Source organism: Embiotoca jacksoni, unplaced genomic scaffold (assembly GCF_022577435.1).
Source record: "Embiotoca jacksoni isolate LCO1_2020_lvr unplaced genomic scaffold, fEmbJac1.0.p SCAF_21, whole genome shotgun sequence".
In the NCBI taxonomy this organism is placed as follows: Eukaryota; Metazoa; Chordata; class Actinopteri; family Embiotocidae; genus Embiotoca; species Embiotoca jacksoni.
This window is the reverse complement of record NW_027185352.1, coordinates 203,708-222,857: the sequence shown is the minus strand read 5'-3', so window position 1 is coordinate 222,857 and position 19,150 is coordinate 203,708. Positions and strand designations below refer to the sequence as shown.

At 45.7% G+C, this 19,150-nt stretch overlaps 1 protein-coding gene across 8 annotated transcripts in view; it reads right to left on the bottom strand.

Moving 5' to 3' along the window:
• The window catches only part of scube1 (signal peptide, CUB domain, EGF-like 1), a 155,635-nt gene that overhangs the window by 109,740 nt on the left and 26,745 nt on the right, over positions 1–19,150 (bottom strand). For 2 of the 8 annotated variants that reach the window (XM_069156322.1, XM_069156323.1), the window contains exon 1: positions 150–2,870. The exons of 4 other annotated variants lie outside the window; for them this stretch is intronic. The gene's annotated coding sequence lies outside the window, so the exon portion shown is untranslated. Of the gene's footprint in view, positions 1–149; positions 2,871–19,150 lie in introns of those variants that run through there. 2 more of the 8 variants (XM_069156319.1, XM_069156324.1) reach the window with 2 other exon arrangements.

Below are 19,150 nucleotides of genomic sequence, written 5' to 3'. Positions count from 1 at the left end.
CGTTCCTTTTTGATGAAGCCTATAGTTAGGGCTGGCTCAGGTAGACCTGAACCAACCCTTAGTTATGCTGTTATAGGCCGAGGCTGCTGGAGGACCTCGTTACATGCTGAGCTTCTTTTCTTTCCTCCTACTCTTTAACTGACTCATACCTCACCATCTTCTTCTCTCCCATAGTTTCTTCTTATTATCTGTTGTCTCCATTCAGTTCCTTCGCTCGCGTAGTTTCTGTTCTTTCTTTTCCAGATGTCCCGTCATGGAGCTGCATGTCTCTGCTCTGTGATTGTCGTCTCCACCAACAGTTCTTCTCTTGTATCTCTATGCTGTCCTTTTCTCTCTCTGCTCTCCCCTCACCCCAACCGGTCGAGGCAGATGGCCGCCCACCCCTGATCCTGGTTCTGTTTTTTCAAAAAAGGAGGAGTTTTTTTTCCCTCCTAGCTTATGTGGGAATTGTTAAATTGTTGAATTGTTTTATTGTTGGTTTCTCTGTGTTGTAAAGTATTTTTATAAGGACTTTAAAGTGTTAAATGCCATGAAATAACCTGTGTTGTGATTTGGCGCTATATAAATAAAATTGAATAAAATTGAATTGAATTGAATTGAATGGAGATAAAGAGGAAGGATTGAGGGAAAGAGGGATGGAGAGAAGGAGAGAAGGAGGAGGGAGCAGGTATGATCACTACAACATCACTACAACATCTTACCGCATCACATCTAATTACAAAACCACATCACTACAACATCAACACAACATCACTACATCACAACAACATCACTACAACAACACCACAACATTACTACAACATTACTACAACATCACTACAACGTCACTACAACAACACTACAGCATCACACAATACCACTACAACATCACTACAGCGTCACCACAACAACACTACAGCATCACACAACACCACTACAGCATCACTACAACACCACTACAACATCACTACAACATCCTACTGCATCACAACATCACCAGACTATAACTACAACACTACAACATCACAACAACATTACAACATCACCACAACACCCTGCAACATCACGTCATCACATCACCACAACAACACTACAACATCCGACCCCATCATAACATCACTACAAGACAAAACATCACTACAAAATCACTACAACACTATAACATCATGACAAAAACACTACAACATCACTACAACATCCTACTGCATCACAACATCACTGCAACACCACAACATCACTACAACATCACTACAACACATCATCACCAGAACATAACTACAACACTAAAACATCACCACAACAAACTACAACATCACCACAACATCCCTACAACATCACTATATCACTACAACACTACAATACCACTACAACAACACTACAACATCACTACAACATCCTACTGCATCACAACATCACTGCAACACCACAACATCACTACAACATCACTACAACACATTATCACCAGAACATAACTACAACACTAAAACATCACCACAACAAACTACAACATCACCACAACATCCCTACAACATCACTATATCACTACAACATCACTACAACATCACTACATCACTACAACATAACTACAACACTACTACAACATTACTACAACATTCAATTCAATTCAACTTTGTTTATATAGTGCCAAATCACAACAGAGGTTATTTCATGGCACTTAACACATTAAAGTCCTTACAGCAAGACTTTACAATATTATACAGAGAAACCAACAATTCAACAATTCCCACATAAGCCAGGAGGGAAAAAACTCCTCTTTAAGGGAGAAAAACCTCCAACAGAGGGAAGAAAAACTCCCTTTAACAGGAAGAAACCTCCAACAGAACCAGGATCAGAGGTGGGCGGAGCATCTGTTAACAGAACCAGGCTCAGAAGTGGGCGGAGCATCTGTTAACAGAACCAGACTCAGAGGTGGGCGCAGCATCTGCAACACCACTACAACAACACTACAGCATCACACAACACCACTATAGCATCACTACAACATCACTACAACACTACAACACCACTACAACATCCCTACAATACCACTACAACATCACTACAACACTACAACACCACTACAACATCACTACAACATCCCTACAATACCACTACAACACCACTACAACACTACAACACCACTACAACATCACTACAACATCCCTACAATACCACTACAACATCACTACAACACTACAACATCACTACATCACCAGACTATAACTACAACACTATAACATCACAACAACATTACAACATCACCACAACATCCCGACAACATCATGTCATTACATCACCACAATATCACCACAACAACACTACAACATTACTACAACATCCTACCACATCATAACATCACAACAACACCACAACATCCCTACAACATCATGTCATTACATCACCACAATATCACTACAACAACACTACAACATCACTACAACATCCTACCGCATCATAACATCACGACAACACCACAACATCACTACAAGACTATAACATCACTACAGCACTATAACATCACTACAAGACTATAGCATCACTAAACCAACACTGCAACAACACTACATTATCACTACAACATTACTATAACATCACTACAACAACACTAAAACATCACTACAAGACTATAGCATCACTAAACCAACACTACAACAACACTACATTATCACCACAACATTACTATAACATCACTATAACAACACTAAAACATCACTACAGCATCACGACAACATCACAATAACACTGCAACATAGCAACATCACGACAACATAATTCAATATAAATGGTCAGCCGTCCTGCTCAGTGTCCTTCATGTGCGTTAATGTGCTAAAACCTGCATGGACTGTGTCCACCTCAGACAGGTTCGTGTCCTGTTGGACAGAGACGTGACGAGACCGGAGGACGTGTTCTTCATGTGTGTGACTGTGTCCTCTACCTCGCCGTTTCCTGTGCGTCCTCCAGCAGCAGCTCCCCCCCTCGTGTTAAACATTTCCACTCACCAAAGACAAACTGTGCTCTAAAAATAGAGCCGGACCAGAAAACAGAGAAAAACGAGCAGCATGTAAATAAGACGTGTTTACCTCTGAGAGACTCAGTTTCAAAGGTAGAATCCATGTTGGAAAAATATTTAAATAAAGTATTTATAAAATGAATGGAGAGCATTCGTCACTCTGATCACTCAGTGTGTGTGTGCTGATGAATGAGGGAAATCAGCCAGAACCGGGACCTCTACAGACTGGAACCTCTACAGACCGGGACCTCTACACAGACTGAGACCTCTACAGACCAGGACCTCTACAGAGACTGGGACCTCTACAGACCGGGACCTCTACAGAGACTGGGACCTCTACAGACTGGAACCTCTACAGACCGGAACCTCTACACAGACTGGGACCTCTACAGACCAGGACCTCTACAGAGTCTGGGACCTCTACAGACCGGGACCTCTACAGACCGGAACCTCTACACAGACCGGGACCTCTACAGACCAGGACCTCTACAGACCAGGATGTCTACTGACCGGGATGTCTACTGACCGGGACGTCTGGTCTTCCACCTGAGACTGGTTGATCAGCCTCCTCATGATGGTAAAGAAACATTCACAGACAGTGTGAGAAATGTAATACAAGCATCAGTATGAGGTTCAGGGGATTCTTCTGTCCACAGTCCATCCTGAAGACACGTCCACTCATCACGCCCTCCGCTTCACACAATCCAACTTCCTGCAGCGTCAGGCATGGCGTCTGCATCAGACGCTCTTTAACATTCCCAAACTACTGCCAACTCACGCTGCCAGGAATCTTGGTGTTGAGCTCAGAAAGGAATTTACAAGCGTATTGTTTTCCTTCTTTTCTGGAGGGAACCGCTCGGTCCAAAAGGAACAATTAATAAATCAGACAGAGAAACCGGGTCAGCTCAGAGGAGACGATTCAACGTGGAACACGACACTGCAGCTAATCAACCTCTGCGCACACACACACAAATACAATGCATAGAGACACATGCACACACACACAGGAACAGTCCTGAGCAACAGCAGCTTCATGACATCAGACTGTGTGATGGGATGAAACCCACCTTGTTGATGGCAGCAGGTAACCCAGGTAACTGACAGTGAACCACCAGATCCTTCTTTCCTCCTTCAGGACCTCGGTGTCTCAGGCTCTGCTCTCTCCCTGTTCTCATCCTACCTCAACGACCTCACCTACCGGGTAACTTGGAGAGGATCTGTGTCTGAACCTTGTCCTCTCACTACTGGTGTCCCTCAAGGCTCCGTCCTGGGTCCCCTCCTCTTCTCTCTGTACACCAACTCTCTCGGCTCTGTCGTTCACTCGCATGTCTTTTCCTACCACAGCTATGCTGATGACACCCAACTAATCCTGTCTTTCCCCCGATCTGAAACACAGGTAGCAGCATGAATCTCTGCCTGTCTGACTGACATCTCTCAGTGGATGTCCTCACACCACCTGGAAATCAACCTCCACAAGACCGAACTGCTCTTCCTTCCAGGGAAAGACTCTCCCACCCTCGACCTGACTACTACCTTCAACAACTCTGTTATCCCGACCCTGACTGATAAGAACCTCGGAGACACTCGACAGTCAACTCTCTCTTACTGCCAACATCACTGCAACAACACGTTCCTGTAGATACATGCTGCACAACATCAGGAGAAGACGTCCTCTTCTCACTCAGAAGGAGATGCAGGTTCTGGTCCAGGTTCTGGTCCAGGTTCTGGTCATCTCACGTCTAGACTACTGTAACTCCCTTCTGGCAGGTCTACCTGTTAGTACCATCCGACCTCTGCAGCTCGTCCAGAATGCAGCAGCTAGACTGGTCTTTAACCTCCTAGATTCACTCACACTGCTCTGCTCCTCCTCCTCCTTCTCCTCCTTCTCCTCCTTCTCCTCCTCCTTTTCCTCCTCCGCTCCCTTCACTGGTTACCAGTAGCTGCCCGCATCTGTTTCCAAACATTGGTACTTGCGTACCGTGCTGTGAACAGATCGGGTCCAGTCGACATCCAGGACATGGTCCAACCCTACATCCCAGCCCGTTCACTCCGCTCCTCCTCCTCCTCCTCCTCCTCCTCCTCTACATCCAGGACATGGTCCAACCCTACATCCCAGCCCGTTCACTCCGCTCCTCCTCCTCCTCCTCCTCCTCCTCTGTCCCTGCTCCTAAATGGTAGAATGAGCTCCCCAACAACATCAGGACAGCAGAAACTCTGAACATATTCCACCACAAACTAAAAACACACCTCTTCAGACTTTACCTTGAATAGTAGAACTTAGTATCTTAACATGGAACTTACTGATAGAACTTTGTAGTTTGGCTTTCTGGAAGAAGTTATATTTTCTTTATTCTTGCTGTTGCTGTTGTTCTGGTTTTGTACCCTCATGGTTGAAATTAACTTATTGTAAGTCGCTTTGGATAAAAGCGTAATGTAATGTGACAGAACCTGGACCATGTGTAATGTAACTCGGGTTACTCGGGTAACCCAGGTAACCAAGGTTCAATTCAATTCAATTCAATTTTATTTATATAGCGCCAAATCACAACACAGGTTATTTCATGGCACTTAACACATTAAAGTATTTATAGCAGAACTTTACAATATTATACAGAGAAACCCAACAATTCAACAATTCATCAATTCAACAATTCAACAATTCAACAATTCATCAATTCAACAATTCATCAATTCAACAATTCAACAATTCAACAATTCAACAATTCCCACATAAACTAGGAGGGGAAAAACTCCTCTTTAAGGGAGAAAAACCTCCAAAAGAGGGAAGAAAAACTCCCTTTAACAGGAAGAAACCTCCAACAGAACCAGGATCAGAGGTGGAGAACATCTGTTAACAGAACCGGGATCAGAGGTGGGCGGAGCATCTGTTAACAGAACCAGGATCAGAGGTGGGCGGAGCATCTGTTAACAGAACCAGGATCAGAGGTGGGCGGAGCATCTGTTAACAGAACCGGGATCAGAGGTGGGCGGAGCATCTGTTAACAGAACCAGGATCAGAGGTGGGCGGAGCATCTGTTAACAGAACCAGGATCAGAGGTGGGCGGCCATCTGCCTCGACCGGTTGGGGTGAGAGGAGAGCAGAGAGAGAAAAGGACAGCATAGAGATAAAAGAGAAGAACTGTTGGTGGAGACGACAGGTAACCCAGGTAAGTCAGGTAGCCGCAGTCACTAAGTGACGAAGTCTACATACACTCAACGTACACAGTAACAACACACACTGTCTACTCACTCACACACACACACACACACACACACACACACACACACACACACACACACACACACACACACACGTTGGCCGTTCACACCACTGAAGGAGCTGAGGACCTCAGGAATCACAGATACAAGGAACATGTTGAAGAAGACACGTATGCTGCTGAGCACTGTGTTTTAAAGTCTGTAACCATGGTAACATCCATGTCGTGTTTGTATGACATCATGACTGAAATAATCAGTGAACACTGAACGTTTCTGTTCAGAGCTAAAGGGACAGATTCAGACAGACAACGTTTCATACATCACAATAAAGAAACCAATCCAGTCAACTTGGGGGCGGGGCTTACATGGCATCGAGCTGCAGAAGAGTGACGGAGGGGAGGGTGGAGACGGGAGAGGGGACTGTTTACATTTATGTCTCCACCCAGACTGAATGAAGACATGGTTTGATTAATAACAGAAGAGGATGTTTAGGTGTTTAGTCCAGAGGTTACCAACATAAGGGTCTGGGCCCTCCTGAGACTCACCAGGAAATCTGAGGGGTCACAAGAGAAAAAAAAGTTCTGCTGCACGAATGTTTTTAGTTTGGACGTTTCATAAATCAGAGATGTTTTTGTGTAAGCATTATTTACAAAAATGTGACATTAAAATTAAATCATGTGAGGAGCTCAGAGGGAAAATGTTTCTTCTTAAATGGAACGGTTTTTAACTCAAATCTCAATGAAGTAATGAAGCATAAAGAAACAAAACATTATCAAGCAAAGTGAAAGTGCCTTAAAATGTCACGGACAGTACTGACATTGGTACTAGATGTATTAGCTTATTGCCACTAGTTACCATTGGTTACCAATAATTACCACTAGTTACCAAAAAGCACCACTTGTTACCACTTGTTACCCATAGTTACCAAAGATGACCACTGGTTACCAATAAATACCAATCGTTACCAATAATTACCACTAGTTACCAAAAAGTACCACTTCTTACCACTTGTTATCCATAGTTACCAAAGATAACCACTGGTTACCAAAGATGACCACTAGTTACCAATAATTACCACTAGTTACCAATAAGTACTACGAGTAACCACTTGTTACCACTTGTTACCCAATATGACCACTGGTTACCAATAATTAGATAGATAGTTACTTTATTAATCCCACAAGGGGAAATTTCTTTCGCTACAGCCGCATTATAGGTACAGGAAAGCAATAAAATAACAGTACAAAATATTAAATATAAAAATGCACAGTATAAACAATAAATAGAATAAAATAAAATAGAATAATTAAATTAACTTAAAACTAACTAAACAATAGTGCACAGATTTAAACAAACAAGAAAACAGACAACCAACAGTGTTATTGTTGTGTGATGGATTTTGCCAGAGGTGAGTTATTGTACAGTCTTATTGCAGTGGACAGGAATGATCTCCTGTATCAGGAATGATCTCCTGTATCTGGAATGATCTCCTGTATCAGGAATGATCTCCTGTATCAGGAATGATCTCCTGTATCTGTCCTTGTGACAGCAGCTGGAGGAGTCTTTTGGAGAACGTCCTCCTCTGTCCCTGCAGCAGGTGGAGAGGGTGGTCAGGATTATCCAATATGGATAATAGTTTCCTCAGCGTCCTCCTTTCCACCACCTTTTCCAGACTGTCCAGATTGCAGCCAATGATGGGGCCAGCCTTCTTAACCAGTTTGTTAAGTCTGTTGGTGTCTCCGGCTCCAATGCTGCCCCCCCAGCAGACTACTAGAAGTACAGTTCACTGGCCACAACAGATGGTAGAACATCTACAACATCTTGCTGGACACATTGAAGGATCGAAGTTTCCTCAAGAAAAAGAGTCGACTCATCACCTTCTTGTAGACAGCGTTGATGTTGGTCTTCCAGTTCAGTCTGTTGTCATGGAGACACCAGGTACTTGTACTCCTCCACCATGTCCACCTCCTCTCCCAGAACTCTCAGCGGTTGTGGAGCCGTCGTCTTCCTCCTGAAGTCGACCATCATCTCTCTGGTCTTGGCCACGTTCAGGAGGAGGTGATTTCTTCCCGCCCACTCCATAAAGTCCTCCACTACTGCCCTGTACTCCTCCTCCCGTCCATCCCTTATACACCGTCCACTGACTCCTCCTCCTGTCCATCCCTTATACACCGTCCACTGACTCCTCTTCCCGTCCATCCCTTATAAACTGACCACTGCAGAGTCATCAGAGAACTTCTGCAGATGTCTTGACTCTGAGTTGTTCTGGAAGTCAGTTGTGTACAAGGTGAACAGGAAGGAGACAGAACAGTTCCCTGAGGAGCTCCAGTACCACTGACTACCGTATCAGACAGCACACTGCCCAGACGGACAAACTGTGGTCTGCCTGTCAGATAGTCAGTGATCCAGGAGACGGTGGACATGTCCACCCCCACCACCCCACCCTCCACCACCCGCAGCTTCTCACTCAGCAGCAGTGGTTGGATGGTGTTGAATGCACTGGAGAAATCAAAGAAAGTGATTCTCACAGAGTCACCGGTTCCATCCAGGTGAGACTGAGCTCGTTGCAGCAGGTAGATGATGGCATCGTCCACTCCCACATGAGGCTGGTACGCAAATTACGCAAAGATTTCACCAGCGGTCTGAGGTGGGTCAAGACCAGCCTCTCCAGCACCTTCATCACATGAGATGTGAGGGCAACCGGTCGGTAGTCGTTGAGGCCGGATGGAGTCGTCTTCTTCGGGACTGGAACCAGGCAGGACGTCTTCCACAGCACCGGGACTTCCTCCTGCTTCAGGCTCAGGTTGAAGAGGTGTTGTAGGACCTCAGCCAGCTGGACGGTACAGGTCTTCAGGACCCCGGGGCTGATGCCGTCAGGTCTTCAGGACCCCGGGGCTGATGCCGTCAGGTACTGCAGCCTTGCGCTGGTGGAGTCTCTCCAGCTGTCTCCTAACCTGGCCATTTGTCACAGAGAGGGGGGGTCATGGCGTCAATGGTGGAAGAGCCCTTTGGAGTTGAGGACTCTGTGTCCATGCAGCTCATTAGGGGGGACAGACGGGGAGGGGGGCAGCAGAGGTGTTTGGGAGGTGTAAGGTGTGGAGGAGACAGATGAGGGCGGTGAACTAAACCTGTTGAAGAAACAGTTTAGCTCATTGTTCCTCTCCAGGTTCCCCCTGATTGTTCCTCTCCAGGTTCCCCCTGGTTGTTCCTCTCCAGGTTCCCCCTGATTGTTCCTCTCCAGGTTCCCCCTGGTTCTCTCTCTCTCCCCTTGAAGCCAGTAATCTCCTTCATCCCGGTCATCACCTCCCTCACGTTGTTCTGCTGGAGTTTGGCCTCCAGCTTCCTCCTGTAGGAGTCCTTGCACTCCCTGAGCTTCTCCTTCAGGTCGTACTGAACTCTCCTGAGCTCCTCCCTGTCCCCAGACCTGAAGGCTGCTTTCTTCTGATTAAGAAGAATCTTCAGGTCACTGGTGATCTACGGCTTGTTGTTGGGGAAGCAGTGTACAGTCCGGGATGGTACGGTGGAGTGTTCACAGAATTTGATGTATTCTGTGATACAGTCCGTCATGCTGTTGATGTCCTCCCCATGTGGTCCACACAGCACATCCCAGTCCGTGGACTCAAAGCAGTCTTTAGCCTCCTGTGTCCACCTCCTCACAGTCCTGGTGGTTACAGGCTGCCTCTGTACCAGAGGAACATACTTTGGTGTCAGCAGGACCAGGTTGTGATCCGACCTACCAAGGGGGGGAAGGGCAGTAGTACTGTATGCATCCATGGCATTAGCATACAGTAGGTCCAGAGTTTTATTGTTCCGGGTGGGGCAGTTCACATACTGGTGCAAAGTTGGCAGTACTTTATCCAGACTGGTTAAAGTCTCCAGTAACTAACAAAAATGCACCGGGATGCTTAGTCTGAAGTTTAGACACAGTGGAGTGGATGGTGTCCACTGCTGCCTCTACGTCAGCTGATAGAAGAATGTACACGGCGATAACAATGGCGGACGTGAACTCCCTCAGCAAATAATAAGGGCGCATCACCACGGTTAGCAGTTCAATGTCCGGGCTACAGAAACGTTCCTTCACACACACGTGGTCGGGATTACACCACCTCTCGTTCACATAGACTGCAATCCCTCCACCTTTCTTCTTGCCGCTCTGAACAACGTCTCCGTCCCCCCGAACGGTCCTGAAGCCGGGTACGGCCGCGCTGTGATCCGGGAGATGTGAGTGCAGCCATGTCTCGGTGAAACACATGATGCTGCACTCCCGGTACTCTCTCTGGGTCTTTACCAGCGCCGAGCTCGTCTGTCTTGTTGGCCAACGACCTCACGTTCCCCATAAAGATCTCCGGTACTGATGGTTTATATTTCCTCCTCTTCGCCTTCAGTTGAGCTCCAGCTCTGCAACCCCGACGTCTTCTCCGAAGTTCATCCGGGATTTCAGGCCTCGCTCCGGGCAGCAGCAGTCGAGGTCTAATCAGCGCGATCAGCTGATCACAAGAGTAAACAATGGCCCCGGTCCACTGTGCGTAGCTCTCCGTTACAAAGAGGGAAAAAAGTAGAAGAAGAGCCACCAGAAAAGAGGAAAAGTTACGGTCCATTGTCTGACCGTCACTTAACACACGTGAAAGAAAAAAACAACTCTGAAGAGAGAAGAAAGAAAAATACTTAAAACACACTCGAGGGAGGAGCTGCTGTAACAGGCTGCCACTAGCACGGCGCCATCTTGATTGTGAATTACAATATTATTTACCACGTGTTACCACCGGTTACTACTAGTTACCAATAACTACCAATTGTTATCAATTAATCCAAGACCTAAACTTAGTTATAAATCATTTGAGAGTCTGACTCTTAGTCTCACCCAAACTGGAAAGCAGAGAAATGGATTGTATTGTTGTTGTTTATCTCCCACCTGGTTCTTATTCAGAGTTTCTAACTGAATTCTGACTTTTGATCAGATTTAGTGCTGAGTTCAGATAAAGTGATGATAGTGGGAGACTTTAACATTCATGTTGACGTGGACAACGACAGCCTCAGTTCTACTTTCAGCTCATTATTAGATTCTATAGGCTTTTACCAGGATGTAAATAAACCCCGTCACCTTGGTAACCACACCCTCCATCTGGTTCTGTCGTATGGGATGGAAACTGAAAATGTAATAGTATTTCCTCCAAATCCTGTTTTGTCGGACCACTTCTTATTAACATCTGAAGTTCCAATAATGGACTACACAACATGTGGGAATAAATCCCACTACAGTAGATGTCTGTCAGATGATGCCGTGGTCAAGTTTAAGGAAGCAGTTACATGTTTATCCTCTTCGATGCCGTGTGTTAAAGCAGTGGAAGACATCTACGTTGATCTTAGTCCCACACAAGTGGATCATCTGGTAGAAAACACTGCAGTATCTCTGCTACAACTCTAGATAATGTCGCCCCTCTGAAGAAGAGTCATGAACCAGAGGAAGTTGTCTCCATGGTACAACTCAGAACTACGCTCTGCTAGGCAGCGACTAGAAAGATGGAAAGGAAATGGAGTTCCACTAATTTAGAAGAATTTCACCTGCCTGGAAGGAGAGTCTAATATTATATAAGAAAGCTCTTGGTAAGGCCAGAACTTTATATTATTCATCATTAATAGAGGACAACAAGAACAACCCCAGGTTTCTTTTCAGCACTGCAGCAGGCTGACAAAGAGTCCCAGTTCTGTTGAGTCCTCTATTCCTTCAGCTCTCAGCAGTAATGACTTCATCAACTTCTTTACTAATAAAATTCTTACTATCAGGGAGAGAATCGGGCCGACCCTTCCTGACACCATCACTGATGTGATGTTAAGTACAGCAGCCCTGAAAGCAACTGTAGGACCAGATGTAAACTTGGAACATGTCTCTCCTGTTGAGCTCTCTGAGTTAACTAGAATTATTTCTTCATCTGGATCCTCTAGCTGTCTGTTAGATCTCATCCCAACTAAACTTTTTAAGGAAGTCTTCCCTTTAATTAATACTTCCATATTAGATCAGATCAACCTATCTATTGTAACCGGCTATGTACCGCAGGCTTTTAAAGTGGCTGTAATTAAACCTTTACTTAAAAAGACGACTCTTGATCAGCTGTTTTAGGAAACTACAGACCAATTTCCAACCTGACGTTTATTTCTAAAATCCTTGAAAAAGTTGTTTCAAATCAACTTTGTGATCATTTACAAAGGAATGATCTGTTTGAAGATGTTCAGTCTTTAGAGTTCATCATAGCACAGAAACAGCTCTGGTGAAAGTTACTAACGACCTTTTATTAGCCTCAGATAATGGACTTGTCTCTGTACTTGTTCTTCTGGACCTCAGTGCTGCTTTTGATACGATTGATCATACGATCTTATTACAGAGATTAGAAGACGTTACGAGGATTAAAGGAACTGCATTAGACTGGTTCAAATCCTACTTATCAGATCGATTCCAGTTTGTCCATGTCAACAATGAGTCTTCCAGACAAACAAGAGTTAGTTATGGAGCTCCACAAGGCTCAGTGTTGGGCCCAATACTTTTTACTTTGTACATGCTTCCATTAGGAGATGTCATCAGGAAGCACTGCATCAACTTCCATTGTTATGCAGATGACACTCAGCTATATCTTTCTATAAAACCAGATGAAACTAATCAGTTAGTAAAACTTGAAGCCTGTCTAAAAGACATAAAGGCCTGGATGACCAAAAACTTCCTGCTTCTAAATTCAGACAAAACAGAAGTTCTTGTACTTGGTCCTAAACACCTCAGAAACTCTTTCTGTAATCACTTAGTTACTCTAGATGACGTTGTCTTGGCCTCTAGCAAAACTGTGAGGAACCTTGGAGTCATATTTGATGAGGATTTGTCCTTTAGACACCATATAAAGCAAATCTCCAGAACTGCCTTCTTTCATCTACGTAATATTAATAAAATCAGGAAAATCCTTCCTCAGCGTGACGCAGAAAAACTCATTCATGCGTTTGTTACTTCTAGACTAGATTATTGTAATTCCTTGTTGTTAGGATGTCCAAATTACTCATTAAAAACCTGCAGCTGATCCAAAATGCTGCAGCAAGAGTACTGACGGGATTTAACAAGAGAGATCATATTTCTCCAGTTTTAGCTTCTCTTCACTGGCTTCCTGTGAAATCAAGAATAGAATTTAAAATTCTCTTGATGACTTACAAAGCTCTACATGACCAGGCTCCATCATATCTTAGAGATCTTATAGAACCATATAATCCTAGCAGAGCACTTCTCTCTCAGTACGCTGGTCTACTTGTGGTTCCTGGAGTTTCCAGAAGTAGAATGGGAATAATTAAATTAAATTAAATTAAATTAATTTATATAGCGCCAAATCACAACACAGGTTATTTTATGGCATTTAACACTTTAAAGTCGTTACAGCAGAACTTTACAACATTATACAGAGGAACCAACAATTAAACAATTCAACAATTCAACAATTTAACAATTTAACAATTCAACAATTCAACAATTCCCACATAAGCTAAGAGGGAAAAAACTCCTCTTTAAGGGAGAAAAACCTCCAACAGAGGGAAGAAAAACTCCCTTTAACAGGAAGAAACCTCCGACAGAACCAGGATCAGAGGTGGAGAACATCTGTTAACAGAACCAGGCTCAGAGGCGGAGCTTCAGTTTTCAGGCTCCTCCCTGTGGAACCAGCTCCCAGTTTGTGTTGGAGGGGCAGAAACCCTCTCTAGCTTTAAGATTAGACTCAAAGCGTTCCTTCTTGATAAAGCCTATAGTTAGGGCTGGCTCAGGTAGACCTGAACCAACCCTTAGTTATGCTGTTATAGGCCGAGGCTGCTGGAGGACCTCGTTACATGCTGAGCTTCTTTTCTTTCCTCCTACTCTTTAACTGACTCATACCTCACCATCTTCTTCTCTCCCATAGTTTCTTCTTATTATCTGTTGTCTCCATTCAGTTCCTTCACTCGTGTAGTTTCTGTTCTTTCTTTTCCAGATGTCCCGTCATGGAGCTGCATGTCTCTGCTCTGCACTTGTCGTCTCCACCAACAGTTCTTCTCTTGTATCTCTATGCTGTCCTTTTCTCTCTCTGCTCTCCTCTCACTCCAACCGGTCGAGACAGATGCTCCGCCCACCTCTGATCCTGGTTCTGTTAACAGATGCTCCGCCCACCTCTGAGCCTGGTTCTGTTAACAGATGTTCTCCACCTCTGATCCTGGTTCTGTCGGAGGTTTCTTCCTGTTAAAGGGAGTTTTTCTTCCCTCTGTTGGAGGTTTTTCTCCCTTAAAGAGGAGTTTTTTCCCTCTTAGCTTATGTGGGAATTGTTGAATTGTTGAATTGTTAAATTGTTAAATTGTTGAATTGTTGAATTGTTGAATTGTTGGTTCCTCTGTATAATGTTGTAAAGTTCTGCTGTAACGACTTTAAAGTGTTAAATGCCATAAAATAACCTGTGTTGTGATTTGGCGCTATATAAATTAATTTAATTTAATTTAATTATCACTGGTTTCCAATAATTACTACTAACTAATAATTACTACTACTTAACACGTGTCACCACTAGTTACCAATGATTACCACTTGTTACTACTAGTTACCACTTGTTACCAGTAGTTATCAATAAATACCACCAGTTTCCCAAAAATGACCACTTGTTACCACTAGTTACCACTGGTTACCACTTGTTACCATTGGTTACCATTGGTTGCCAATAATTACCACCAGTTACCAAAAATTACCGCTTGTTACCACTAGTTACCACTGGTTAACACTGGTTACCAATTATCACCACTAGTTACTTCTGGTAACTGCGAGCCTAGTCTTCATGTAGTCCTCTGTATTAATATTGTCCTCTGTCTTCATGTTGTCCCCAGTCTTCATGGTGTCCCCTGGCTTCTTGGTGTCCACTGTCTTCATGGTTTCCTCTGTCTTCATGTTGTGCCCTGTATTCATGGTTTCCTCTGTCTTCATGTTGTCACCTGTCTTCATGGTTTCTTCTGTCTTCATGTTGTCACCTGTCTTCATGGTTTCCTCTGTCTTCATGTTGTGCCCTGTATTCATGGTTTCCTCTGTCTTCATGTTGTCACCTGTCTTCATGGTTTCTTCTGTCTTCATGTTGTCACCTGTCTTCATGTTGTCCCCTGTCTTCATGGTTTCTTCTGTCTTCATGTTGTCACCTGTCTTCATGGTGTCCTCTGTCTTCATGTTGTCCCCAGTCTTCATGGTGTCCCCTGGCTTCTTGGTGTCCACTGTCTTCATGGTTTCCTCTGTCTTCATGTTGTGCCCTGTATTCATGGTTTCCTCTGTCTTCATGTTGTCACCTGTCTTCATGGTTTCTTCTGTCTTCATGTTGTCACCTGTCTTCATGGTGTCCGGTCTTCATGGTGTCCCCTGGCTTCCTGGTGTCCACTGTCTTCATGGTTTCCTCTGTCTTCATGTTGTCCGCTGTCTTCATGGTGTCCTCTGTCTTCATGTTGTCCCCTGTATTCATGGTTTCCTCTGTCTTCATGGTTTCTTCTGTCTTCATGTTGTCACCTGTCTTCATGGTGTCTGGTCTTCATGGTGTCCTCTGTCTTCATGTTGTCCCCAGTCTTCATGGCGCCCCCTGGCTTCCTGGTGTCCACTGTCTTCATGGTTTCCTCTGTCTTCATGTTGTCCGCTGTCTTCATGGTGTCCTCTGTCTTCATGTTGTCCCCTGTCTTCATGGTGTCCTCTGTCTTCATGTTGTCCCCTGTATTCATGGTGTCCTCTGTCTTCATGTTGTCACCTGTCTTCATGGTGTCCTCTGTCTTCATGTTGTCCCCTGTATTCATGGTTTCCTCTGTCTTCATGTTGTCACCTGTCTTCATGGTGTCCGGTCTTCATGGTGTCCTCTGTCTTCATGTTGTCCCCTGGCTTCATGGTGTCCTCTGTCTTCATGTCCCCTGTCTTCACATGTCTCTCAGGTTTCAGGACACTAATGAAGGCCAAGACTGCAGAGAAGCTTTGATTTGGTGCGCAGATCAACTAGACGAGGAGGAGCCAGGATGAAGAAGGAGCAGAGGGAGATTCCTGTGGGATGCCGGGATGACAAATGTGTGATTGAAAATCTTTGGAGGAGGTGTGGTGGTGGTCAGACGCTCGTACAGCAGAGACGCTGAAATACTGGAGAGCTTCTTCTCTGTTTGTTTACTGTGAACATCCCTCTGACAGGAGATGGAAATATACCCAGCAGACAGGGAGGAGGACGGAAAGGAGGACAGAGGATGAGGGAGAGGAGGAGGGAGAGGAGAACGGAGAGGAGGACAGAGGGGAGGACAGAGAGGGGGACGGAGAAGAGGACGGAGAGGAGGACGGAGAGGAAGACGAAGAGGAAGACGGACAGGAGGAGGGGGAGGAGGATGAAGAGGAAGACGAGGCAAGGGAGAGGAGAATGAAGAGGAAGACGAGAGGAGGAAAGAAAGGAGGACGAGAGGAGGACGAGATGAGGACAGAGAGGAAGACGAAGAGAAGGACAGGAGGAGGATGAAGAGGAAGACAAGGAGGAGGACGAAGAGGAAGACGAGAGGAGGACGGAGAGGAAGACGAAGAAGAAGACGGAGAGGAGAAGGGAGAGGAAGATGAGAGGAGGACGAGAGGGAGACGAAGAGGAGGATGGAGAGGAAGACGGAGAGGAAGACGGAGCGGAGGATGAAGAGGAGGAGGGAGAGAAGGGCAAGAGGAAGATGAGAGGAGGACAGAAAGGAGGATGAGAGGAAGACAAAGAAGAGGACAGAGAAGAGGATGGACAGCATTACGAAGAGGAGGACGAAGAGCAGGATGAAGAGGAGGACGGAGAGGAAGACGGAGAGGAAGACAAAGAGGAGGACGGAGAGGAAGACGGAGAGAAAGACAGAGAGGAAGACGAAGAAGATGGAGAGGAGGAGGAAAAGGAAGATGAGAGGAGGACGAGAGAAAGATGAAGAGGAGGACAGAGAGGAAGACGGAAAGGAGGACGAAAAGGAGGAGGGAGAGAAGGGCAAGAGGAGGACGAGAGGGGGACAAAGAGGAGGAGGGAGAGAAGGGCAAGAGGAGGATGCGAGGAAGACAAAGAAGAGGACGGAGAAGAGGACGGATAGCATTACGAAGAGGAGGATGAAGAGGAGGATGAAAAGGAGGACGGAGAGGAGGACGGAGAGGAAGACGGAGAGGAGGACGAAAAGGAGGAGGGAGAGAAGGGCAAGAGGAGGACGAGAGGAGGACAAAGAGGAGGAGGGAGAGAAGGGCAAGAGGAGGACGAGAGGAAGACAAAGAAGAGGACGGACAAGAGGACGAATAGCATTACGAAGAGGAGGACGAAGAGGAGGATGAAGAGGAGGACGGAGAGGAGGACAGAGAGGAAGACGGAGAGGAAGATGAAGAGCAGGACGAAGAAGAAGATGGAGAGGAGGGGGGAGAGGAAGACGAAGAGGAGGATGGAAGGAGGATGAAGAGGAAGACAAGGAGGAGGACGCAGAGGAAGACGAGAGGAGGACGGAGGAAGACGGAGAGGAAGACGAAGAGGAGGACGAAGAAGAACACAGAAAGGAGGAGGGAGAGGAAGACGAAGAGGAGGAGGGAGAGAAGGAGAAGAGGAGGACAAAGAGGAGGAGGGAGAGAAGGGCAAGAGGAGGACAAGAGGAAGAGAAAGAAGAGGACGGAGAAGAGGACGGACAGCATTACGAAGAGGAGGATGAAGAGGAGGACGGAGAGGAGGACGAAGAAGAAGACAAAGAGGACGAAGAGGACGAAGAGGACAACGGAGAGGAAGACGGAGAGGAGGACGAGAGGATGGACGGAGAGGAGGATGAGAGGAGGACAGAGAGGAGGAGGGAGAGGAGCACGAGAGTAGGATGGAGAGGAGGACGAGAGGAGGACGGAGAGGAGGAAGAGAGGAAGACAAAGAGAAAGAGGAGGAAGGAGAGGAGGACGAAGAGGAAGACGAGACGAGGAGGGAAAGGAGGACGAGAAGAGGACGAGAGGAGGACGGAGAGGAAGACGGAGAGGAAGACGAAGCGAAAGAGGAGGAGGGAGAGGAGGACGAAGAGGAAGACGAGACGAGGAGGGAGAGGAAGATGAGAGGAGGAAGAGATGAAGACGGGGAGGAAGACAAAGAGAAAGAGGAGGAGGGAGAGGAGGAGGGAGAGGAAGACGAGAGGAGGAAGAGATGAAGACGGGGAGGAAGACAAAGAGAAAGAGGAGGAGGGAGAGGAGGAAAGAGAGTGCTGACTTATATAGCTAGTTACTCACTGGTTAATGACTGGTTACTGTCTGGTTACTCACTGGTTAGTGACTGGTTAATGACTGGTTAATGACCAGTTATTGACTGGTTAATGACCGGTTAATGACCAGTTACTGACCGGTTAATGACTGGTTACTTACTGGTTACTGACTGGTTACTCACTGGTTAATAACCGGTTACTGACCGGCTACTGACTGGTTAATTACTGGTTACTGACTGGTTACTGACTGGTTAATGATTGGTTAATGACTGGTTAATGACTGGTTAACGACCTGTTATTGACCGGTTACTGACTGGTTAATGACCAGTTATTGACCGGTTACTGACCGGTTAATGACTGGTTACTCACTGGTTAATGACTGGTTACTGACTGGTTAATGACTGTTTACTGACTGGTTAATGACTGGTTACTGGCTGGTTACTGACTGGTTACTGGCTGGTTAATGACTGGTTACTAGCTGGTTAATGACTGGTTAATGATGATTTACTGACTGGTTACTGGCTGGTTAATGATGGGTTACTGGTTGGTTAATGACTGGTTACTGGCTGGTTAATGACTGGTTAATGACTGTTTACTGACTGGTTAATGATGGGTTACTGACTGGTTACTGGTTGGTTACTGGCTGGTTAATGACAGGTTACTGACTGGTTACTGGTTGGTTACTGGCTGGTTAATGACAGGTTACTGGCTGGTTACTGGCTGGTTACTGGC